The sequence below is a fragment of the Loxodonta africana genome, chromosome 1 (assembly GCF_030014295.1).
Source record: "Loxodonta africana isolate mLoxAfr1 chromosome 1, mLoxAfr1.hap2, whole genome shotgun sequence".
Lineage (NCBI taxonomy): Eukaryota > Metazoa > Chordata > Mammalia > Proboscidea > Elephantidae > Loxodonta > Loxodonta africana.
In genome coordinates, this window is record NC_087342.1 from 108,636,447 (window position 1) to 108,661,744 (window position 25,298).

A 25,298-nucleotide genomic window follows, 5' to 3' on the forward strand; every position below is an offset into this window, starting at 1 on the left:
CCTCTAATATCATCAGCACCCACTGATCCTATGACTATTTGGCTTGTTCATGACGGTTAACTGTAAGGAGGTTTGGGCACCATTTCTCTGACTGCCTTTGGAAACAGATGATCCATTGTGCTTGGGCTCTGGACTTGCTCCAGATTCCCAGGAGGGTTATTTCCCCCTGAGATGAGAAAGCACAGGTGGAGTGTGGGTGTGTGTCATCATGAGAAGACAGGAGAGGTGGAGCTTGAGGTGGAGATGAAACAAACAATGCAGGGAGCCCAGGGGAGGAAGGACAGGGAAGAGAAACACATCATGACACATAAAAGATTCTTAAGGTCTTAGAAAAAATCTTGAATCTGACTGAAGGAGGGAGGTAGGTAGCCAAGTTAGGAAGTAGTTTGGGAGCCTGAATTTTTAACTGACTTCTTTAGACAACTATTTGGAAAAATCTAGTAAAAGTGAAGCTATGCATAAACTATGTCCCAGTCATTCCACTCCTAGTATTTATAACCTAAAGAAACTCTTAGATGTGTGTAGCAAGAGATAAGAATATTCATGGTACCACTATTAGTTATAGTATAGGAGGGAACAACCCACTCTCCTTTGATAGCAGAAGGTATAAATAAATGGTGGTACATTTATACAATGGAATACTATATAGCAGTGGAAGTGAATATATTTTTTTCATCATATCAACACAGATGAATCTCCCAAGTTGCAGAAGAACATGTGTATTATGAACTCAATTATATAAAGTTCAGATTCATGCAGAACTCAGTAATATGTCATTGCATATATTTATGTACCTACACACAGGAGCCCTGGTGGCTCAAACCACCATCTTCTCCGTAGGAGAAAGATGTGGCAGTCTGCTTCCCTAAAGATTTACAGCCATAGAAACCCAATGGGGAAGTTCTACTCTACCTACAGTGTTGCCGTAAGTCAGAATTGACTCGATGGCAATGGGTTTATGTATATACACATATAGTAAAACTACTGAGAAAAAAGCAAGGTTTAAAAACGTAAAACTCAGGAGAGTCGTTACCCTGGAGAGGGGAGATAAAGACACACAGGTGGATGCTAAAGGATTCATAATGTTCTACATTTTTGGCTGTCTGTTGGGGATGTGAGTTTTGTTTTATTATTCTTAATACCTTCTATATATGTTCCACCACTCATCTATGAGTTTGTTATACTGTAGTGGCTTTCATGTGGCTATGATGCTGGAAGCAATCCCACCAATATCTCAAATACCAGCATGTGTACCCAATGGTGGACAAGTTTCAGTGGAGCTTCCGGATTAAGACAGACTAGGAAGAAAGGCCTGGCAATCTACCTGCAAAAATTAACCAATAAAAACCTTATGAATCACAACAGAACATTGTTGGTCTTGCTAGCCTCGGACACATCATTAGGAGGGATCAATAGCTGGAGGAAGACACCATGTTTGGTGAAGTAGGCTGCCAGTGAGGACGAGGGAGACCCACAGTGAGATGGATTGGCACAATAGTCACAATGATGGACTTGAACATGCTAGCAATTATGAGGATGATACAGGACCTGGCAATGTTTCGTTCTGTTGTACATAAGCTTACCATGAGTTGGAGTCAATTCTATGGCAGCTATCTATCTATGTATGTTATTTACATTATTATGTATATGAAATATTTTACCATTAAAAGAAGATTAATTAAAGCAATGAAACAAAATAAAATATAAGCTAAACTGGACAGAAATCTAGGCTTTGCCCTTTATTAACTAGAACCTGAGCAAGGCTCCTCCCCTGTGGCTAATGGTATCTCCTCATTGGAAGCTAAGGAGAAAACCAGGAATCGAATGAGGAGGTCCTGTACACAGCATGTGTTCAGCAATAGGGAGTGATGATGATGATATTGATGAAGATGAAAGTGAGTGAAGAACCTCTAAGAGCAATTAAAATGATTTTATCCTACCCAAAATGATGGTAAGTATTTCAAAATGTTCAATAGTAATAATTAACCTGAATATGAAGCTTTGGAGTTTGCAAGCCCTGTCTCTTTCTTGGAGTCCACAACTCTTTGAGGAAAGTGAGAGGAGATAAATTTGCTAAAAAAAAAAAAAAAAAAAGTGGACTAAAATAATAAATTGAAAATTTCACCATTACAATAAAAAAAAAAAAAAATGGGAGATGTTAAATCCGATGCTCTCTAGATCAAGTAGAGCACAAGTCAGTAAAGCTATAGGGTATTTGGAAACCCTGGTGGCATAGTGGTTAAGAGCTATGGCTCCTAACAAAAAGGTCGACAGTTCGAACCTACCAGGTGTTCCTTGGAAATCCTATGGGGCAGTTCTACTCTGTCTTTTAGTGTCCCTATCAGTCGGCATCAACTCAACAGCAATAGGTCGAGTATAAAGTATTTTAATACACCAGCAAACCAGATCTGACTGGTAGACATGTAGGGAGCCTTGTATCCTATAATTGGGGAATACATATTCTTTCCAAGTGTACACGTTGCATAAAAAGATATAAATATGTACACATATATTAGGCAATAAAGCATGCATTACCAAATTAAAAAAAAAATTGGGAACATACAGATCATGTTTTCTGACCACAATGCAATTGAGTTATAACAAAAAGATCACCTAAACATACACATGCATGCATGCAAACAAACACACATAAACACATGCCCACACACATTTGGAAATTTAAGCATACTTCTAAATAACTCATGGACCAAAGGGGGAAAAAATAATGGAAAATCTAGCAGAAATGGTTTAAAAGTTATAAGTGTCTTGTACTCTTTGATAAGCTTGGACTAGCCTTGACTATGGTAAGTTTGGGCTGGACAGAACTATGTGGGTGATGTTTGTCTTTGGTCCTTGCCTTCCCGGATTCATCTCTCCTTTCCAGGCTTTAATCAACTGCCTGTTGTCTTCATGCCAATGCATTTACTGCTTTTCTCCCCGTCACTCCTTTTTGTGATACAAAAATTCCCAGCTAACAGTCAAGGGTGGAAGAGAACACATGTTTTTTGAAGGCTGGCTATGTGCCAGAGCTGGGTCCTGGGTATCCAATGAATGAGACGCAGTCCTTACCCATGAAAAGCTCCCAGTCAAAAGGGAGAAAGAAATATTATATTTATATATAATCGTGGGACCCACCACCTCTCTGTCCATTTGTCATACTGTGGTGACTTGTGTGTTGCTGTGATGCTGGAAGTTATGCCACTGGTATTTCAAATACCAGCAGGGTCACCCAAGGTGGACAGACTTCAGTGGAGCTTCCAGACAGACAAGGAAGAAAAGCCTAGTGATCTACTTTCAAAAAGTAGCCAATGAAAACACTATGGATCACAGAATATTGTCCAAAACTTTAACTTGATTACTTTGGGTGTGTGATCAGGTAGGACTGATTGCTGCAGAAGGACATCATGTTTGGCAAAGTGGAGTGCCAGCCAGGCAAAGGAAACCCTCAATGAGAAGGATTGACACAATGGCTAAAACAACGGACTCAAACATACCAGTGATCATGACCACGTTATACAAAGAGTCATCATGAATCAGAGCCAACTCGATGGCCTTGAACAACAATAACAATCGTGGGACTGGGCGATAAGTGTCTTTGTGGAGGTCTCCATGGAGAGTCCTTGGAATGAAGAGGACAGGATTGAGTGCACATGGAGGGAGTGGGGTGAAATGTAGAAACTTGGCACAAGGAGAAAAAACCTCAGGTGGACCTTGAAGGGTTGGGTGGAGCTCTTCAGGAACAGAAATGGAGGAAGGACGAATGGAACAGCAGAGAAAAGACAGATGTGGAAGAACCTGGTTAGTCAGGGAAACACTGAGGAGCCTGGCATGAAGCGTAGCTCACTGGGGATGTGGCTGAGGGCGGTGAAAGGCCGCTATCTCCCTGCAGGTGCTCAAACATGAGAGACCTAGAATTTGCATGTAAGGAGATTGAGGCTAGTCCACGGGAGAATGGGAGTTAGCAAAGGTTTTTAGGCAGGGAAGTGACGAGGACTGATGTGGGTTTTTTAAAAAGCAGTTGCTGGCAGAGGAGAAGATGAATGGGCGGGAGGAGAGAGCAGCTCAGGGCAGCCAACAAGGAGGCTGCTGGATGGCCGGGGTGAGAGGTGATGAAAGCATGATAAATGGATTCTAAGATGTTGGAGACTGATACTCAGTGTGTTATCCTTACCAGGAATGTTTATGTTTTGACAGGGGACACTACCTTAACCCAAAGGAATAAAACACTAAAGGTGGTAATCCCTTGTATTGTGAAAAGCCAAAGGCAGACAGGCTTTTGGGTAAGGGGCTTAAAGGGGACCTTAGGGGTCCTTTAAGTAGGTACCATGTAGGCGGGATGGCTACACTGTCTTCTAAGGTGTCCTTGCTTGTGGTCAACGTAAATCTTAGTCCATGTTGCATTGTTAGTGTTATGAAAAGAATTGTGGCTAAAACTGTATAAAAATATAATTCGACTAGATTTGAAAAGGAAAAGGAAAGTCCTTTCTCCACCTAGGCCATCCAAGACACAGGCTAAACCTTAGCCAATCGGTCCCACAGAGCACTTACTCTCACCTAGCTGGTCAGTGTGATGACATAGTGGGTGGGAACCTAGGCCCGGGGCCAGTCTGGAGGGTAGGAGGCTCTTCTGCCAAATCAGTCCTGGCACAGAAACTGCTGCAGGGCTGCCAATGTGTTGGGAGCCACAGGGCTGGGGGAGAGGCCGGAGCGGGGGCTCCATGGGGGGAGAGACTCACACTCAGCGAAGCTCCTACAGGGTCTTTGGGTCTGGGATCAGGACTCTTGCTGAAACAGCTTCTCCAATCCTGAGCATCCTGGCTCCTGCTTGAGTGGTCAGAGAAGGTGTTTGGTATCCATAGTGATAAAGCTAATGAAAAGAGTGATCCTTTCCACATTTAAAGATGATGTATATTTATCTTCACCCCGCAGGACTGGGTGAAGTTCTTTCTGTTTTGGCGGGCATGAGTTTCCCTGAGCCATTCACACTGTCACTTGGCCCCTTGCCATCTACATAGGCAATCAAGTTAGCTGACTGAGGTTGGGGGGAAGGAAGAGTCCATGGCTCAAGGCTATGACCTACCTGGGCCACCTGATAATCCCAAACTTGGCCTTGTGAGCATGACGTCTTGTACACGCTTGGCTCAGTTTTCCCTGGCTCCTTCCTAGACTGGCCTCTGCCACCTCTTCCCCATCCCTACATGTTTCTCTGAAGGCATAAATGAACAGGTGCACCCAGAGTCAACACAGCTCCAAGAACAGAGGAGCTCAGATTTTCCTAGGGCCTAATTTCATCAGAGGCTAGTGCTTCCAGCTGAGCTCTGGCACCAGCATCACGGATGCCCTACCAGGGCCCAAGCACTGCCAGGGCCTGAGTGTACTGGCAGCCCAGATGGTGATCCACAGGAGCCCAACTTCTTCCTGCAGCTGTCTTGGCTCTCGCTTGTGCCTACCCTTGTAAAAAACAGGCCTGTGGTCAATCAGATAAGCAGATGTGATGGGAGATGGATGGTCTGGGCAGGGAAGGGAGGGCTGGGGCCTGGCTGCTTCTCAGTCTCTGCTGTTTTCCTCACATCCTAACCCAAGACCACTGTGGTCCACAGTGGTCCAGCCAGTGGAAACTGGTGGTGGCTGGCACTTGGTTTTCCAGAAGGCTAGAATTTGGCCTGAAGGAGACAGAAGCCAGCCAGAATCATCTGCATACTTGGCTAACACGGAGGGGAGATAGAAGGTAGGTGGAAGATGAGCCCTAAAATTTGTAGTAGATAACTCTAGAAGCAGAGTCCCTGGGTGGTGCAAATGGGTAACACTCTTGGCTGTTAACCAAAAGGTTGGAGGTTCAAGTCCACCCAGAGGCACCGTGGAAGAAAGGCTTGGTGACTTTTTTTCTGGTAAAAAATAAGCCAATTGAAAACCTTATGGGGTACAGTTCTACTCTGACACACAAGAGATCACCATGAGTTGGAATCGATTTGATGGCAACTGAAAAAAAAAGATGGCAACATTTTTTGCTTACATGTTTGGAAACATGTTTCAGCTTGGCTAAGGGCTTGAGAACTTCTGTGAAGATTCTGGGGTGTTCTGGAATACTGATGGTCATTTGAACTCCAGCATTTTGTATCTTTTGTGAAGGGACTTTCAGAAGACATTCAGTCTCTAAAACCTGGTCCTGCCCCCAATTCAGCCCCCCTCACAGCCTTTAAACACCTTTTTCCTTTCTAACTTGGCCTGGGGCCAGAACAAGCCTAGGCAAAACGTGTGAGGAAGACAGCCTTGTGGGGACTCTTTTCCCAATCCCATCCAGGCTCGGTGGGGTAAGATTTCCTCCTCCTCTCCTCCTCACCTTCCCTAAGTGAGACTTCTTAGAATCTTTCAGCGTTAGAGCCAGAGGGGCCCTGAGGAGAACAGCGAGTCCTCGGTCTTCAATTTTTACGTACCCTTGCCCTTTACTGAGAAGCCCAGCAATTTTATGCTGACCAAATCCTGACCCCTGACCCAGGACAGGGCCTATTTTTTTTTTTTTTTAATCACTAGCCAAGATTTTGTAGAGCTTTATATCTAGTGATGTGAATTATTAAAGTAGTTAAAAAAAATTCTGGATATAAAATTAAATTACAGTAAGGGATGTATTTCTATTAAAGTTCTCAGTCATGGGGGAGGGGGTTTCACTTGATCCTGAGGGCAGTGGATAATCATTTATGTAGCTCAGAATACAGGCAAAGCTCAGGGCTCAGTGACTTACACATTTTGTCATTTAATCCTCTCATCAATCTCTGTTGAGATTGAGAGCCCCATTTTACAGATAAGGAAACTGAGGCTTGGGGAGGCTAAGTGACTTGTCCCAAATTCCAGAGCTTAGAAGGGCAGAGGCAGGATTAGAAGTCATGCCTATCAGGCTTCAAAACCCACATGCTTTCCAAAGTGCCAGGTGGCTTGGGAGCTGTCATCTCTCATTATGGCATTTCTGGGTCTCTGTCTCACCATTTCCAGGTTAGTCCCATGTCCCCCAGTCCCTTTTCAGATGTAATGTTTGGCCCAAGTTCTCTCAGTAGGGCACCTCGTTTTGCTTGCAGTGCCCACCCCAGCACACAGTTGGGCCTGTTAAAAGCTTACCTATCCGTATGACTGAGCTTACTACCATGAAACCTCTTGAGACCTCTTCTGTCCTTTCTGTAAATGCAGACCCCATTCGGTTGTACCCCGATAACTCACTGCCTCCTACTGTCCACTGTGTCTCTAAGGTCCCCTGTATAGGTGTGGCCTTGGCTTAGGCTGTGCAACTTCTGCTTCCAACTTAGGGGTTCATCCTGCAGACCTTAGCATTCACCCTCACCAGCACTTTGGGAAGCATCCAGGGCTGGGAGAAAGGGGAAACACGTCAGGAAGAGGAGGGCAATGCCCTAGAGTGGAATAAGTTTTGGCCAAGAAGTGATGTTGGTCAGGGGCCACCAGAGTCTCAATCCCTGAGATTCCTGGTATAAGGAAGAGACAAAATAGAAGAGTTGTTGGATAGGTATCGTGAGGATGGTGAGAGGCGAGACAGAGGGTAGATACTGTGGATGTGCCTCAGCTGTCACTCCTCATGGTGGGTGACTGAGGAGCTGTGTGCATAAGGGGAAATTTTTTCTACCATTGCACAGCAGTGACATTTTTTTTTCCTAATCTAGAGACAGCTGGGGCTGAAGCTCAGAGCCCCACAGAAGACCTGCCATCTGGTCTGCCCCTTTAAAAGCCTGAGGGATTTCATGTCCTAGAGCAGAGCAGAGGGGCAGAGAAGTAGTCTGGTAAGTAAGACTCTTAATAAATTCTCTCTTCCTCTGTTCCCATGCCCACTTGTTGGGTAACGTCATGTAACCTCTTGCCCACCAGACATAGTTCATCTGCAAGGGACCTGCTGCCCTATGAGGCGGGCAGAGCAACAACATGGAATGTATCCAGCAACAACCATGTTCATCACGGGAGACCCAGTGGTGAACAAGACCCGGCTGGTTCCTGTTATGGATTGAACTGTGCCCCTTTCCCTGTCCCGTGTATGACAAAGTCCTAACCTCTGGCACCTATGATCGTGACTGTCTTAGTTACCTTTACCATAAATAACAGACAAGTGGCTGGCTTTAAAAAACAGGCACTTATTTTCTTACAATTCTGGAGGCTACAAGTCCAAAACAGGGTCTTGGCCTCATCTAATCTTTCTGTGGTCTTCTCTCCTAGTTTCTGATGTCTGTTGTCTATCCTTGGTGTTCCTTTGCTTCTAGATGGGTCTTTGCATGGCATCTGTCTCCCCCTAGGGTGAGTTTCTGTGTCTCTTCTGCTCTTTTGATAATTTAGGAATGATTAGGTTTAGGATTCATCTTATTCTGGGATGACCCCATTAAAATAACAAAAACTTCTATTTCCAAATAGGATCATATTTCTAGGTATAGGCAGTCCCTGGGTTATAAACGTCTGACTTATATACAACCTGTAGTTTCGAACCAACCCCCCGCAAAGCCTATTATGTTAAAAATTTGAGGTACTAACAATGATTTGTGATAACAAACAGGTGCACATCAAAACATAACTATTATTATTAGTGTATTATTATGTTAAAGATGTTTTAGTGTACCTGGAAGTGTTTCTTTAATGATTTTTATGCATGGAAAGTACACTGTATACTATATATTAAGACAAACATTTGACTAACTGACGTTAGAAACAAATCGTACCTGTTTCGCCTTACATACAAATTTGACTTAAAGACAGGTTTAGTAATGAAACTTGCTTGTAATCCAGGGACTGCCTGTACAGGGGTTAAAGATTTCAACACATATTTTTGGGGGACAGAATTCAATTCCTTTGAGTGACCTTGTTTGGAAATAGGGTCTTTGAAGATGTTATCAGTTAACATGAGGTCATACCAGAGTGGTGTTGTTGTTAGGTGCCATCAAGTCAGTTCTGACTCATAGCGACCCTATAGGACAGAGTAGAACTGCCCCATAGGGCTTCCAAGGAGAGACTGGTGGATTTGAACTGCCGACCTTTTGGTTAGCAGCTGAGCTCCTAACCATTGCACTACCAGTGCTCCCATATCAGAGTAGGTGGGTCTTAATTCAACATGAGTGGTGTCCTATAAAAGAGAAGAAACAGAAATACGGACAGGGGGAAGATGGTCATGTGAGGATGGAGTTATGCTGCAGCTGCAAGCTAAGGACTGCCTGGGGCTGCAAGAAGCTGAGAGAGACGGGAAAAGACCTTTCCCTAGGGCCTTTGAAGAGAACATAGCTCTGCCAACATCTCAAATTCAGACTACTGGCCTCCGGAACTGAGGGAGAGTAAGTTTCTGTTGTTTAAAGCCACCCATCTTGTGGTACTTCTTACGGCAGCCCTAGGAAACTAATACAATCCTCTTCCTCTAGAAACATACTTGCTACATCTGTGACATTAGTGTCTTAGCCTTTCTGAACCTTAGCTTGTTTACTTACCTGTTCACGTTGTTAGCTGCCATTGAGTCAGCTTGGACTCATGGCAACCCCATTTACAACAGAACTAAAAGTTACCTGGTCCGCCATCTTCACGATTGTTGGTGTGCTCAAGTCCGCTGTTGCAGCCACTGTATTCTGAGTGCCTTCTAACCTAGGTGGCTCATCTCCTGGCACTGTGATAGATAATATTCTAATTTTTGGAAGTAGATAGCCAGGTCTGTCTAGTCTGTCTTAGTCTGGAAGTATTGCTGAAGCCTATTTACCATGGATGACTCTGCTGGTATTTGAAATACTGGTAGCATAGCTTCCAGCATCACAGCAACATGCAAGCCACCACAGTATGACAGGCTGACAGACAGTGGTGGAAGCTGATAGCAGGTGATATGAAAGTGAGCATGGACATGGAAGAAAGTGCAGACAGGAAGAAAAAACAAGAACCAAACTTTTAAAATATCTGTTTGTATGTTCATTTATTTATATTATCCATCTTCCTTCCCAGGTAGCATGTAAGGTGGCTAAAGTGACCAGGAGATAAACAGGGATATATGCAGTGTGATACAGTGAAAAAGGCATAGCTTGAACACTGGCCAATCCAAATCCTCTACCTTTTATTAGCACTGTGATCTGAGACCAGTTACTTAACCTCCCCGAGCCTCAATTTTTCTCAACTCTAAGATAATGATTGTTGTAAGGATTAGATACAATGTATATAAAGTGTCCAGCAGAGTGGCTGCCTGACTGCCTGGTGTATAGTAGGTTTCAAGTGAATGTAACCCATTATTATGTCATTTTAGACCAAAAAGGAAAGGAGAGAAGGAATATCACCATCATCACCATTATCGATATCATCATCATCATTACCATCATCACCGTCACCATCATCACCGTCGCCATCACCATCATCATAATCATCCTCACCCGCATTATCCTCATTGTCACTAATGTTTATTGAGTTCTCGCTATGAATCAGGCAGGCACTTTTCCAAGTTCCTTACATGTATCAACTCATGTAATCCTTACAACCCCAGGAAATAGGAACATAAGGAAAGAGAAGCATAGAGAGGTTAAGTAGCCCATCCGAGATCACATGCCTGGGATGTGGAGGACCTGAGATAGGCTTCATCAGTTGTGTAAGGTGATGGCTCCTGCCTGAGCATAGCAAAAAAACAAAACCAAATCTGTTTCCGTCAAGTTGATTCTGACTCATAGCGACCCTATACAACAGAGTAGAATTGCCCCATAGGGTTTCCAAAGAGTGGCTGGTGGTTTCGAACTGCTGACCTTTTGGTTAGCAGAGCTCCTAACCACTGTGCCACTAGGGCTCCTGCCTGAGCATAGGGCCAACCTAATCCTACACATGCCCTGGGATATAATTAGATGAGAAGACCAGCAGCCTTTCTGCTGCCCGGGGTTGGAGAGAGAGCACAAGATGTGGCTCAGCTGCTTCCTAGTTGCAGGCCTTTTAAGATTTATTTCAATGTCGTACCTAACAGATTGACAGAATGGATATGAGAGAATTCTAATCTACAAGGCAATATTTAAGCTAGAGGCATTACAATTACTGTTGGGAATAAAATATAACATCAGCAAGGAACTTGGACTTCAGAAAAATTTTAAGTCTCCTCTCTCCACAAGAAATGGTTCCTTCTGTTCCCCCCACCAACCCCTGCAGAACAATGCGGAACAAAGGAGCCCCACCGATTCCCAATTCCCTCCTTATAGCCCGTAGTTTGATGTCCTCAAGCGGGTCTGTCACCTTGCCCCAACAGCCACAGATGAGATGCAGCAAACTTACCACCCTTTGGCGCTTGTACTATTGGAAATAAACACACAGAGGAAATCTCTGGTCAAAATGCATGCAATGTTCCTTTAAAAAACACAGGCGCTTTCTAAGACAGCCATTTGACTTGGCCATGAGGCACTCATGGCTCCAAATTAAACAAGAGTGTTAGTGAATTGAGCCAATTCATCTGCTTTGACCCAATGTAAATGTACGCACCAGTGTGGCCACGGGTGTCTGTACAGCTAGGGAGTGTTTACACAGTGAAAACGGAGCCTGGACAGTCAGGATTTGATCCCTCCTTCCCACTTGGCCTCTGGTGCTCAGCAGATTCTGCCCTTTCTTGTTCTGAGGTGGAAATTCTCTGTATGGGGTGAGCTCGCTGCCTGGGAGTCCGATGCCCCAGCAAAGGAAACAATGAGCCTCTTGTGATGTTCTTTTCCTTCCTGAGTTTTGGGGCCATTGCCGGAAGTATGGGCAACAGATAGCTAGGAACTGAAGAAAGAATTGGCAAAACGGGGCAGACTGAAATGCTCCTTTGCACCCAGCACAGGACCGTCCACTAGGAAATGTGTCATCTGTAAGTGGGGAGATTTGAAAACGGAACTTTCAATACATGAGCAAGGTGTAGATAATCTGTCAACTTTTATCACCGTCTTATTACAAGCCCATTTTACAGATGAGGATGCTAAGGTATAGAGTGGTTGAACAACTTGCCTAGAGCCACACAAGTAGCAGGGGCATATCTGGGAGCTCAGGGAATCTGGCTCCAGAGTCGATGATCTCAATTAGCTAGGTTTCCTCTTGTTGCCTCACTCTACGGAGTTGCCACAGTAAGAAAGTCAGTTTTGGCCCGCTATGAGAGCTGACTCTGCTATGTAATAGGTATGGACTTGGCAAGTTCATTCATTTTTCTGGGTCTCAGTTTCCTTCTCTGTAAAATGGAAGCAATATTCATGTTACACATTCTTCAGGATTATACTAAAGAACAAATATGGAAAATGTATGTGAAAGAGGTATGCAAACTACGAAGGGGTAAGCAGTTAAGAATTACACGTTTATAGTGTTTTTTTGACTTAACAATGTGTTTCATTCATGCTACTTCACACCAACTCTTGGAGGCAAGTTTTATTAATCCCAGTTTCAATATGAGAAAATTGACATGCAAAGAGAGAATGTGACTTGCCCAGGGTCCAGGACTTAAACGAAAGTCTTCTGAATTCAAGCCTGAGACTCTTCTACATGACTCTTTTGTACTAACACAATACTGTGTTCACACGGCATAGGCCATATCTTGTTCTTCACTGAATTTTTAAATCTCTTTGATCATATATCACAGTACCTTGAACATGGAAAGAATTTTGTTAGGATCCTGCCTTGACCAAATAAATAACGACTGGATGAAGAAGAGGCTTGCTTAACCAGAAACTTGGGGAAGTGCAAGCTCTGATTGAGTTTTCTGATGAATCTAGAATCATTCTAATACAAGGCATCAAAAAGACATCTAAAATGTTGCAGTTCACTTTTTCCCTCAGGAAGAGAGGTGTAATGCAAATAAGTGGATCTTTTTTGGTTGCCTAATTTTTAATGATCTTACAATGTCTCCTAGTCATGGAATTATGAAACTTTCAAGATGACAATGGATCTCAGAAATCATCTGATTCAATTTACTGCTCAGTGGATAGAGCCCTTCATCAGTATGAACCTCAATTGGTGGCTTGAGACCAGGTCAACTCATTCCTCTCTCTGTCACTTTTTACTGTTGAAATCAAATAAACTGGATTCAGGCACGAAACCATTCACAACTAATGTAACCTTGAACAAGTTCCTTAAGCCTTCTATGCCTCAGTTTCCTAATTTGTAAAAGCATGCTGTGACACCTTGCTTTTTTCGCTTAACCACACAACTGGGAGATTTTTCAATATCAATATACAGAATTGCTTAATTCTTTTAATGTGTGTGTATGTATGTATAAAATTATGTAATCAGTCCCCTATCAATATAGATTGTTTCCCATCTGTCTTAGCTATCTAGTGCTGCTATAACAGAAATACCACAAGTGGATGGCTTCAACAGAAGTTTCTTCTCTCACAGTCTAGTAGGCTAGATACAAGTCCAAATTCAGGGCATGTCAGCTCCAGGGGAAAGTTTTCTATCTCTGTTGGTTCTGGAGGAAGGTCCTTGTCATCAATCTTCCCCTGGTCTAGGAGCTCCTCAGGCTTAGGGAACCTGGGTTCAAAGGATGCATTCTGCTCCCAGCGCTGCTTTCTTGGTGGTATGAGGGCCCCTGTCTCTCTGCTCGCTTCTCTCTTTTATAGCTCAAAAGAGATTGACTTAAAACACATCTTAATCCTGTAGATTGAGTCCTGCCTCATTAATATCACTGCCTCTAATCCTGCCTTATTAACATTATAGAGGTAGGATTAACAACACATAGGAAAATCACATGAGATAACAAAATAGTGAACCATCACATACTACTGGGATCATGGCCTAGCCAAATTGACACATATTTTGGGGGGGGACACAATTCAATCCCAAACACCATCTTCTGCAATTGCAAACACTCCTACAATAAATCTCCCTGAACAGAAATAAATAAAATAGTACCTACTTTGCAGATTATTGTTAAAAATAAATCAATTCATATAAACCACTTAGAACAATGCCTGGAACACAATAATAAGCACTCTATAAATGCTAAAAAAAAAAAAAAAAAAAAAAATTTTTTTTTAATTATTTTTATTTTTGCCAATTGAATAATTGGAATTATTGAAAGAGGAAACTCTGGAGTAATTGGAGGAGGAGACAAAGTGAGAAAACGTGCTAACCTGTTGAGGGAATGTATCCGTTACAATTAGGTTTAGCACTGAGCAACGGTGTAAACAAGGCAGAAGTTTATTTACACCTTGTGTTCCTGAAGTTGATGGCCTCCAGGCCATCAGTCCAGGGTTGGAATGGCAGTCCATGGCATCAGGTATCCAAGCTCCTTCTATCCTGATCCTCCACTATGTGTGGCTTCTGTTTTCAAGGTTAACTCATGGTCTCAGATGGCTGCTGGAGCTCTAACCATTTATATCTACATTCCAGATAGGGGAGAAGAAAAAGGCTGGGAGAAGGTAAGGGAGAGAGTGTATAACTTTGTTTTTAAGCCCACCTCCAGGAAGTTACACACGCTATTTTAACCTCACTGGCCAGAACTTGGAAACCCTGGTGGCGTAGTGGTTAAGTGCTACGGCTGCTGACCAAAGGGTTGGCAGTTCAAATCCACCAGGCGCTCCTTGGAAACTCTATGGGGCAGTTCTACTCTGTCCTATAGGGTCGCTATGAGTCGGAATCAACTCAATGGCACTGGATTTGTTTTTTTTTGGTTGGCCAGAACTTAGTTACATGGTCTTGCTTAAACGTCAGAAAGGCTGGGAGACACAGATTTTTTTTTTCTTTAATATTTTATTGTGTTTTTGGTGAAGGTTTACACAGAAGTTTAGGTTCCCATTCTACAGTTTCTACACAAGTTGTTCACCAGCATTGATTACATTCTTCCCAATGCCTGAACTGTCCCATTATTTCTGTTCTGGTTGTTTCGTTTCCATTAATCTAGTTTTCTTGGCCCTTTACATTCTCATCTTTGTTTTAAAGTAATTGTTGACTGTTTGGTCTCATATGGGTAATTTTTCAAAGGAGCGCAGTACTTAAAGGTGATATTCATTATTTTTGAGCCAATTTGATATTCAGCTACAAGGTGATCTCAGGGGTTAGTTTCAGTTCGATGATTGAAGAGTACCTCAGGGCAATAGTCTCAGGGAATATTCTAGCCTCAACCAGTCTGATAGGTCTGCTTTTTGTTTTTAGGGATTTGAGCTTCTGTTCCAGAATTTTCTCTTATTCTAACAGGTCCATCTATTATGGCCCTGATTAGAACAGTCAGTAGCTAGTTCTTCTGGTCTCAAGGCAGATGAGGCCGTGGTTCAGAAACGTAGTTTCAATCTGGAAGCCAGGTGCCCCACAAAAAAATCATGGACCTCAGTACTCTGGAAGAAAGGGAGAATAGATTTGGGGAAGGGCAGTCCTGCAACCTTTGCTTTGGTAATAGGGCGTCTTTTGGGCCAGGCTAAAAATTTTTGATCTATGCTGTAGGGCTCCTCATTGGAATGACCTCCTTCTTCCAAACCACTGCCTTCCTAGCAGGCCATTGCAGCAGGGTAGCGCTTCTCCCACCCCCACAATGAGGGTGCATGTTTGGTCACTCAGCCCTTGGGTTGACTTTGCAATAGTCTGAGATGTGCCCTTAAAGAGTCACTTATCATGTGCAGCTTGTGGAAACAGCTCCTGTGACTTATATTGCTAAACACTGGCTTGACTCAGTACTGAGCCTGGATCTGACCTTTAAAGTTTTAGCTGCTGTTTCTTCTAGAGTACAAATGATCCCCCATAGTATCTCACTAAGGCTCTTCTTCTAAAAATGTAATGCAGACATTCTGGTTGCTTGAAACGCCTGATAAATCACATATTCATTGATTGGGACATATCTGTACCCATCTGAAGTCCTTTCATTTTGGACCTGACCTCTTCTTCTCATTCCAGTAAGTGATCATTATCTAAAGTAGTTCCTTGTGCAGCAGGAACTTTGTCAGGAGACACGCTGATTAATTTTTTGGAAATCAAAGCAGCCTTGGAAGTAGTTGTTCTTCCTGCACGGAGGAGTATCTACATATTTTTCTCTCTCTCTGCCTCCTTCCCTCTGTCCTTCTATGTATTTGGAAATGCCATATAACAGGAGCAGAGGTGTTGGCCACGCTGTGACCTACATCCTGAGGCCAATACCTCAGAAGGGACAGGATCTTTGGGCCTAATGCGATAGGAATAAAAGATAGCCTCAGTAAGACAAAGGTAGGACTGAGGAGCACGGCTATAGTTACTGCCTCTGCTGAGAAGCCTTCTGTTTTTCAGAGAAGGTGAACACATTGGCATGAGGATATCTGCTGTCTGAGGCCAAACTGTGGAGTAGGTGGGATTGATTTTAACACCCTCCAGCTCCACTTCCTAAGCCTCCTACTTCCTCTTGGGCATCTCCCAAGTCAGGGATGGACTTCATGCTCAGCCTCTTTATAATTTCTTCTTCCCTGTGCTTCTGCTCTATCTGTCCCAGTCCCCCTTGTGTGTCTAACAATCTCCAAGTCTCCCAAACATTTTAAACCGCCCTATTATGCCCACTCTTCACTTATTGACATGGTTCGTTTCCAAGGGCTAGGTTGTTATGTGAAAATTGGCATTATGTGAAAATGGAGGATGACTACATCATTATATAACTACCAAATTACATCATTATATAACTGCCAAATTATGCCATTACGTAACTGCCAAACCGCTGAGAATCATAGCCCACCTAGTTGACACATAACCTTAATCGTCACAGCCAATGTTACTCTCACCTTGTAACTTTGCATTTGTTATTGCCAGATGTATGTTGTTAATGAGCAAAATAGTCAGCTAGTGGACTTTTTACTATTGTGAATGTAAAATGTCAGATAATGAGATAGTTGATAAGTGAGGAGTAGTTGTACTAAACCTGTGGTACCCACTTAGCCCTTCATTGGGGGTTGGGCTAGTAATAAGATGAAGAAGTCTCTGCTAAAGTATTGGTTGGCTAACCAAGCTGGGAGAAAAAATGTGATTCATATCAGTAAGATGAACATTAGGAATTAAAAAAATCATTAAAGGTCAAATCAAGTGCTTTGACAATAAATTATTTCATTAGGTAGGTGGTAGTGTGCCTGAGTGGTACAAGTGGTACAAGTGGCTGCTAACTTAAAGATTGGTGGTTTGAACTGATCCAACAGCTCTGCGGAAGAAAGACTTGGTGAACTGTTTCCATAAAAATTATAGGCAAGAAAACCCTACGGAGCAGTTCTACTCTGTGACATGGCTAACAGCAATAGTGTTATCCCCGTTTTTTCATATAAGGAAGCTAAAACTCAGAGAGATGATCGACCCACCCAAGAACATATAGATAGTAAGATGTGGAGGTGGGGTTCAAACTCAGATATTCTGTTGATCAAGGCCCTCTACTCCAAGGGGGATTTCAGAAAGGGACAACGGGCCCATATTTGGGGGTAGATGGGTCTTTCAGGGTAGGACTGGCGTTTCCCTCACAGGCTGGCTCTGATTTCCCGGATTTGACCCAAGCTCAGCTTAAGGATCAGCTACATATATGGTGGTTTAGGTTTAAAATTTGACTTGAACCTAGCTGCAAGGAAAGCTGATCAGGAATCACAGAATTCTGAGGTGAACCAGGTGCAAGTTTTGACAGGAGAATTTGGAATGAGGCTGGGGCAACGTTTCCACCTCTTTGTTCTCCTCGACTCAATCTGAAAGTACGTCAAATAATGTGGTCTCACCTCCGTTTAGTTTCTTTCAACCTGAAAGTCAGAGCTTCTCTCCAAAGGAGGGAAACCTGCATGAACTGAAACTGAAATAAGTTAACCCAAGCCCCTGTGAACTGAAACTGTCGAATTTCACACAGCTCCCATTAGTTCATTTTTCTTTTCTCCCTCCCACCCCCACACCCCAAGTCATATTCATTCTGGGAACATATCAGATTTAGATCTTTTTCCAATTGCCAGGCTTACAAAACCATCCAGAAACCAAACTTATTTCCATAGTTAAAAGTTGGCTAAAAGCAGCAAGGAGTTATGCTTGCATTTTCTACTACTGGGTTTGACATGTTGGGTTAATCGAAAGGATTGTTCCATTCAGGGTAGAAGGACTTCTGCACAGAGGACTGGGCAAGTTCCCGGAATATCTGGGATATTGGAAAGTCTTTCAGGGATGGCAAGAAAATTTCTTCTTCCCTTCCTGTTCTCTCTGAACAGTTTCTTCCCTCTCATGAAAAGGCGGCTACTCTGATGGCCTTAACTTGTTGCCCACAAGTCGATTCCGATCATGGTGACCCCATGTGCTTCAGAGTAGAACTGCACTCCAAAGGGTTTTCAGTAGTTGTAATCTTACAGAAGTAGATCACCAAGCCTCTCTTCCGTGGCACCACTGAGTGGATTCGAACCGCCAACCTTTTTGTTAGTAGCCGAGACCAAACCTTTTGTACCACCCAAGGACCTCGGATGGCCTTACCCTAATGCAGTTAAAGGAAGTGGCTGAGACAGTTTACTTAACCTTGGAAAAGCCAGTGGGTGACTATGGAGTGGGATATGGGGATTTCCATACAGGGATTGCCTTCAAAATATCTTTCCCATAGTCCAAAAGACGTCACTTCTTCTTCGGTCTTCCTTATTCATTGTCCAGCTTTTGCAAGCATGTGAAATGATTGAAAACACCATGGCTTGGGTCAGGTGCTCCTTAGTCTTCAAAGTAACATCCTCACTTTTCAACACTTTAAAGAGGTCTTTTGCAGCAGATTTGCTCAATGCAATGTGTCTTTTGATTTATTTGCTGCTTCCGTGGGTGTTGATTGTGTATCCAAGTAAAATGAAATTCTTGACATCTTCCATCTTTTACCCATTTATCATGAGGTTGCTTATTGGTCCAGTTGTAAGGATTTTTGCTCTCTTTATGTTGAGATGTAATCCATACTGAAGGCTGTGGTCTTTGATTTTCATCAGTAACTGCTTCAAGCCCTCTTCACTTTCAGCATACAAGGTTGTGTCATCTGCATAACGCAGGTTGTTCATGAGTCTTCCTCCAATCCTGATGCCCCGTTCTTCTTCATGCAGTCCAGCTTCTCAGATTATTTGCTCAGCATACAGATTGAATAGGTATGATGAAAAGATACAACCCTGATGCACATCTGTCCTGACTTTAAACCAATACACTATGGACTGCCAGAAGAATGAACGAATCTGTCCTGGAAGAAGTACAACCAGAATGTTCCTTAGAAGCAAGGATGGCGAGACTACATCTCACATACTTTGGACATGTTATCAGGAGAGATCAGTCCCTGGAGAAGGACATCATGCTTGGTAAAGTGGAGGGTCAGAGAAAAAGAGGAAGACCCTCAAGGAGATGGGTTGACACAGTGGCTGCAATAATGGGCTCAAGCATAATAATGATTTTGAGGATGGTGCAGGACCATGCAATGTTTCATTCTGTTGTACATAGGGGTCTCTATGAGTCAGAATTGACTCGACAGTACCTAACAACAACAACAACATAGCCCAAAATGCCCATTATAGGAGTTCCAAAGGAGGTCATTAATTCCAGGGTGTGCATTGAATATAGAAGACCTGCTCATAGTATGAGCAACCAACATGGGTAGAAAGAAATCATTTGACTGACTGCATAATATGTCAGATAAAAATGTTTTTGTCAGGTGAGTGGGTTACTTAATCACTTTTTACCTTATTTGAGTCCTTTTTCAATTCAGGGGGGAAGAGAAGGGATCTGAGGAAAGGTGGGGAACCCATGGATATGAATATTTATTGTGTCTGTTTTGCACAAGGAGCTGTCATGTATGTTATCTCAATTCATTTTCCCAGTAAATGTTTACCAATAGCTGTTCTGAAACTCAGAGACAAGCCCCAGGTCATCTTTTTAGAAAGTGGCTGAGTTGGGATTCAATCCCATTGCTCTGGCTCTAAAATCTATACTCTTTCCATTACCTCAGTACTCTCTTTCCAAACAAAGAGATTTTCAAGACCACCTAGGATAATCTATGCATCTTATAGAAGAGCAAGCTGAGGCCAGAAATGAGGCAAAGTGAATCTGGCATAGTGAATGCTGGAATAATTTGTGAATAAGACTCTCTGCAGACGTGGATTAAAAATATCATTGTCTAGGTGGTTATAAATGGAGTCCCTGGGTGGCACACATGGTTAAATGCTCAGCTACTAACCAAATAGTGGGCCGTTAAAATCCACCCAGAGGCACCTTGGAAGAGTCTTGGTTATCTACTTCTGAAAGATCACAGCCATGGAAAACCTATGCAGCACAGTTTTACTCCGACACACATGGGATCACCATAAGTAGGTGTCATCTCGAAGGTAACTGGTTTTTTTTTTTTCAGGTGGTTGTAGCATGTAGCCAGAGATGAGAACCACCTGCTAAAACTCGCTAAGTGTCCTTTTATGAACCTCTCCGCTTTTAAACTCACCTTAAGCTAAAGAAAAGTTTTTGAAGTTAACTTGATCATAATTTCAACTGTGAATTAAGACCTTGGCTTTGCCAGGTGACATCTGTAGAATTTCAGCAGGCTAGCTGGGCTCTAGTTGGATGGATATTTCTCCTTGGCTGTAACCCACGTTCTACCTAATACAAGTGTAAGTCAAAGTGCATTATGGTGAGGGAGGAATTCTACTATAAGTACCCTTCTGACCCTGAGATTATGTAATTTAGTATGTGTTTATGCATATTATATCACACACATATGTTTCAGCATAAAATAGAGATACATGTATAACATTTAACTGAAATGATTACTGGCTTTTCTTTTATTCTTTTTCAGAGTCAATGATTTCAAAGAAATGTGACATTATTTCTGGGGAGAGATTTCTTGCCTCTTCCACACTCTCCAGCCCTGGTGAAAATCTTGCTCAGAACAATAAGTCTTCTGTGAAACACTCTCCACAGAAAGTTTTAGAAATAAATCTTCCCCTCTCACCACTCAAGGCGAAGTCAAACCGAGGTGAGTGTAGGGGATTTGGAAGGATTGGCACTCAAAGGAAGAGAGAAAAGTGTCCTGGAAGCAGAAGAGGTCAAGGGAGGGCCCTGCATTCTCTTTGTGGGCCTTGAGCCAGTCATAACTCTGACAACTGCTCCGTGACACCACATGGGTATGAGTTAAGGCAAAAGAGAATAAAAAGCCTCCCCTTAATAAATCCTCAGCTCTTACCTTTTATGCTCCGTTAGTGGAGAATCATAATAGTGTGAAAGGGAACTTAAGGCCCCAATTGTCTTGACCTCTTCGCTTTACGGGTAAGAGAAAAACCACAGAATGTGTGCTCGAACGAGGCGACTTGTTCAAACTCCATGACCAATCTGTAGCAAGTTCTAGGCTTGACTGAGGCTCTGAGGTGGGCCCAGAAGACAGGGAGCAGGGCCCTAAGTATGGTATCTCAGAAACACCCCTATACTGTCTGGCTGCTCACGTTCGTTTTGATGAAATCATTTGTTCTCTACTGTTTGGACTAGAAATAGGGAGGAAGAGCCAGCTGGGTTGATGAATATCCTTTGTAAATTAAGATAGGATCACAAATAACAACTACAGTTGAATCTTGCTATTCCCAGTAGTGAGGTAAATGGTTAATGCGCTTGGCTGCTAACTGAAAGGTTAGCAGTTCAAGCTCACCCAGAGGTACCTCAGAAGAAAGGCCTGGGGATCTACTTCTGAAAAAGCAGCCATTGAAAATCCTGTGGAGCACAGTTCTACTCTGACACACGTAGGGTCACCATGAGTCGGAATTGACTTGACCGCAGCTGCCATAGTCTACAAAATCCCTGTGAACACTGAATTAGCGAACACTGAACCACCACTCCTAGAGGAAATACAGGGTTAGGTTCCTGGGAGCCTCTGGTCACATTTTCATCAACTGATCAATACATAACCTTGCTTTATGTGTGTTTCTGTTTAAAGGCACTTTAATATACATTATTGATTCATTAACATTGAACTCACGGCCAACAGTACAGTAACTCTTGCCTGAATGAAGTTTATCTCCGTACTTTCTCTGTAAGGCAAATCACAATCTTCTCGTGCTTAGGAGCACTAGACGGCACTTCACCGCTACACTTGGGGACCATTTTAAACAGGAACGTCACCAATAAAAGACACAACAATGAGAAACACGTGGCACTAAACGGACTAATACAAAGACATTCGCTTACAGTATGAGAGCTGAAACAATAGGCAGAGCTTGGCCTTGTTTGACCTCAACTGGGAATGCCCTCTTGACGGGACTCCAATTTTTTGTTGCTCTGCACATGATTGTGAATGACTGTGAATGTAAGGCAAGTATTGACTTTGGGGTTACAAATACATCTTAGCGAGTAGGTGAATTTGCGAATATGGAATAATTCATGAGTAATAAGGACTGACTGTATTTAATTATTAAAGTCATCTTCTCAATGAGGCCTTATTACCTTGTCACCTGATTGAGTTGCCCCTGCACCCAGCTCACCCCTGACCCTCTCACCACTCTCCTTTCCCGTTTAGTCACAGCATGAGTCATCTTATTTATCATGTTTATTTCCACCTGTTCACTTGTAAGGTCCTGTGGTCAGGATCTTTGTTTTGTTCTCAGGTATAGCCCAAGGCTCTGGAACGTAGTAGGGGCTCAGTCAATATCTGTGGAATAAAAGAATGAAAGAGCACTCACTGTGTGACCTAAGTGTTTCCATGGTGGTTTCATCTATTATTATCCCTACTCCATACTGAAGAAACCCAGCATAAAGAATTTAAACACACAACCGCGAGAAGCTGTCTGATCAGCTTGATGGTTTGATGGTTTAGTCCAGCAAAGGTCACTGGCAAAGGCAAGCCAGCGGTTGGGGCATCCACCGTTGCTTCCCATTCCTGGGTCCTCTGTGGTCATGGCTTGGGCTTCCAGAAATTTCTTTGAAGGAGAAGCCCTGTTCTCTGAGGTTCCTTGAGGCACTTTCTGGCCTTGCTGTGGGTTCCTGCAACATGAAGTTCCAAACAGAGGCATTTGCTAATTTCCTTAAGAAAGCTCCAGGAAGTCTTGTCCTTGGGTAAAAGCTGTTCACAGTAGGTGAGAAAAAGAGAAGTTTTCAGACATACTTGGAGGTTTCATTTTCAGTGTTGTGTGGAGCTAACAAATAAACCTATCTGACTTGGCTCTCCTTCCCTTGTCCCTCTGGTCCCAACCCCTGCCTCTCCTCTTTTCCAGATTCATGCTAATGCTTTGGTTAACTTTATCCCCTCCTGTGTTATTGTTGTTGTACCACATATTAATGTGGGGCTTCTGTGGCCGAGATGAGTACGGTTGAGTTACAGCAACGAGCTACAAGCTGAAGGAAAGTGCTGCGGTTTTTGCCTGGTCCGGTCCCAGATATACACCCGCACATCTGGACAGGAGATCATGTGACAGCTTGGAAAGCCAGAAACATATCCTGGATACCATAAAAAATGGATTCTGTTAAATTAAAAAGGCTTTAAGCACTGGCTCAGCTCGTTTAGGGTCTTTATTTCTCTATTTCATTGTTCTGGAAGGTGTTGTAAGATTTGTGATGGCTACTTAATTTAATATTGTGAACCCATGGTATTGTCAATTTAATACTGTAAACCCATGGTATTGTCCATTTGTTTTCCTCTTTTTCTGAGGTCCAGCCAGCCCGTCCTCACTTCTGCGACTTAAGGCATGACTTGTTGATTTTGAGATCAGGACTTGGTATCCTGGTAATAAACATTCTAGAATAAAATAATGCCCCCCTTCCACTTGGCAACCCCTCCCTTGGGCTTCCTTCTCAAGAAAACCTGCAAAACCCCTGACCAAAGCCTGCCTCCTTTTTGCTATCTTTAAGAAGCAGCCTGTAGGTAGTAATCTTTAAAATACTATCAGTAAAGATAAATATCATAGGTCTCTTTGTATAGAAATCAGAACAGATTGGAAATGAAAGAATTTCTTGAGATGAACTAATGTTAAAAACCAAAGTATGGTTAGGACTCAATTCCTACTACTCAGAAAAAAAAAAACAAAAACTTTTTTCTTACGCACATAAAACATTCTTGCGTTGCCCACTGGACATATCTTTCTCCCTGATTTACCAAGATTGCAGAAACCGGGATTAAACAAAGCTCCCATTCCAAAACCAAAAATCTGTTTTCTCAAACTATCGAAGGGAGAATGGCTTTGGACGCAAGCATATGATAAAAAGACAAGATAGGAAATAGTGCCTCCTTTCTGATTTAAGAAGACTAAGCAGCCAATGAGGCCGAGTGTTTTCTCCTGGCCTACACATTACCTGCTGGTGATGGCTTGCCTTTTAATTTTGGCAAAGGTAATAGAAACAATACTGGGAAAATATCACCAGCTTTGAGATTTTAAAAATACGTGAAATCATCTATCTTAACGTATTAATTCGTTCAGTACTTGTCTTCCCCCCATTAGGCTTTCAGCTCCCTATGAGCTTGTTTGTCTTGCTCACTGATGTGCCCTTGGTGCTTAGAAGGTCTCACGTCGCTGCTTCCGAGAATCATGTTGTATATCTCTGTTTGCCCTCTAGATCCACTCCCTGCCCATTTCCACCCTGCTCTGTGTCCCCCAGGCTGGCTTGTATGAACTGTGCCAGTGGACTCCCTCATCCTCTGGCTTTCCTTTGGATACAGCCAATGGAGGCACCAGGATGTAAATCAGCATACTGCAAGAGAGAGACAGGTTGGGGTATTTATTCTCTCAGCTTCCTCCCTGACAAGTTGCAGTGGTTTGGCTGAGACCCTCCACTGTAGCCACAGCTCCTGTCAGGCCCAGGGATGGTGACGGCTCCCCTCTGTTTCTAGTCCCAAAGGACTGCACTATCCCTTGTAATAGTCCTGTCGTTAAACTCTCACACTATTACTCCATTTGAGGTGGTGTCTATTTCCTGCTGGGATCTCGATTGATAAAATGAAGATTTACTGCATGAACAAATAAATGAGACTTTTTCGTGGTAATTCATGCTTCTGGATAACTGCAGTAAGTTTTGTCCAGAGTTATTTCCTCCCAGTCTTTTCTTTAGAGATGTAGTTGTCACCATTAACTCAACACTCAATGCGTGTGCTGGAGTTGTGTTCCCTCAGTAAAAACCTGTCCTAACGCCGCCCTTATTTGGTTTCTCTTGTCATCAGTCGTATGAACAAACAAAGCAGCATGGTACGTTTAGAAAGGTCCATTGTTGAAGCACTTTACCTCCTCATCCATTCATTAATTCATTTGTTTATTCATCGTTCAATAAACACTTGGTAAACCCCTACTGTGTGCCATGGAGATCCTGGTGGCGTAGTGGTTAAGAGCTACGGCTGCTAACCAAAAGGTCGGCAGTTGGAATCTACCAGGCACTTCCTGGAAACGCTATGGACTATAGGACTCTACTCTGTCCTATAGGATTGCTATGAG

At 43.0% G+C, this 25,298-nt stretch overlaps 1 protein-coding gene across 4 annotated transcripts in view; it reads left to right on the forward strand.

Moving 5' to 3' along the window:
* RUNX2 (RUNX family transcription factor 2) overlaps positions 1 to 24,100 on the forward strand; it is a 380,120-nt gene extending 356,020 nt beyond the window's left edge. Inside the window, exons 7-9 of one of the 4 annotated variants that reach the window (XR_010322253.1) lie at positions 7,665 to 7,781; positions 20,693 to 20,872; positions 21,821 to 23,885. The gene's annotated coding sequence lies outside the window, so the exon portion shown is untranslated. Of the gene's footprint in view, positions 1 to 7,664; positions 7,782 to 10,252; positions 11,617 to 20,692 lie in introns of those variants that run through there. The other 3 variants (XR_010322254.1, XR_010322252.1, XR_010322256.1) reach the window with 3 other exon arrangements.
* Positions 24,101 to 25,298: the final 1,198 nt, after the last annotated feature.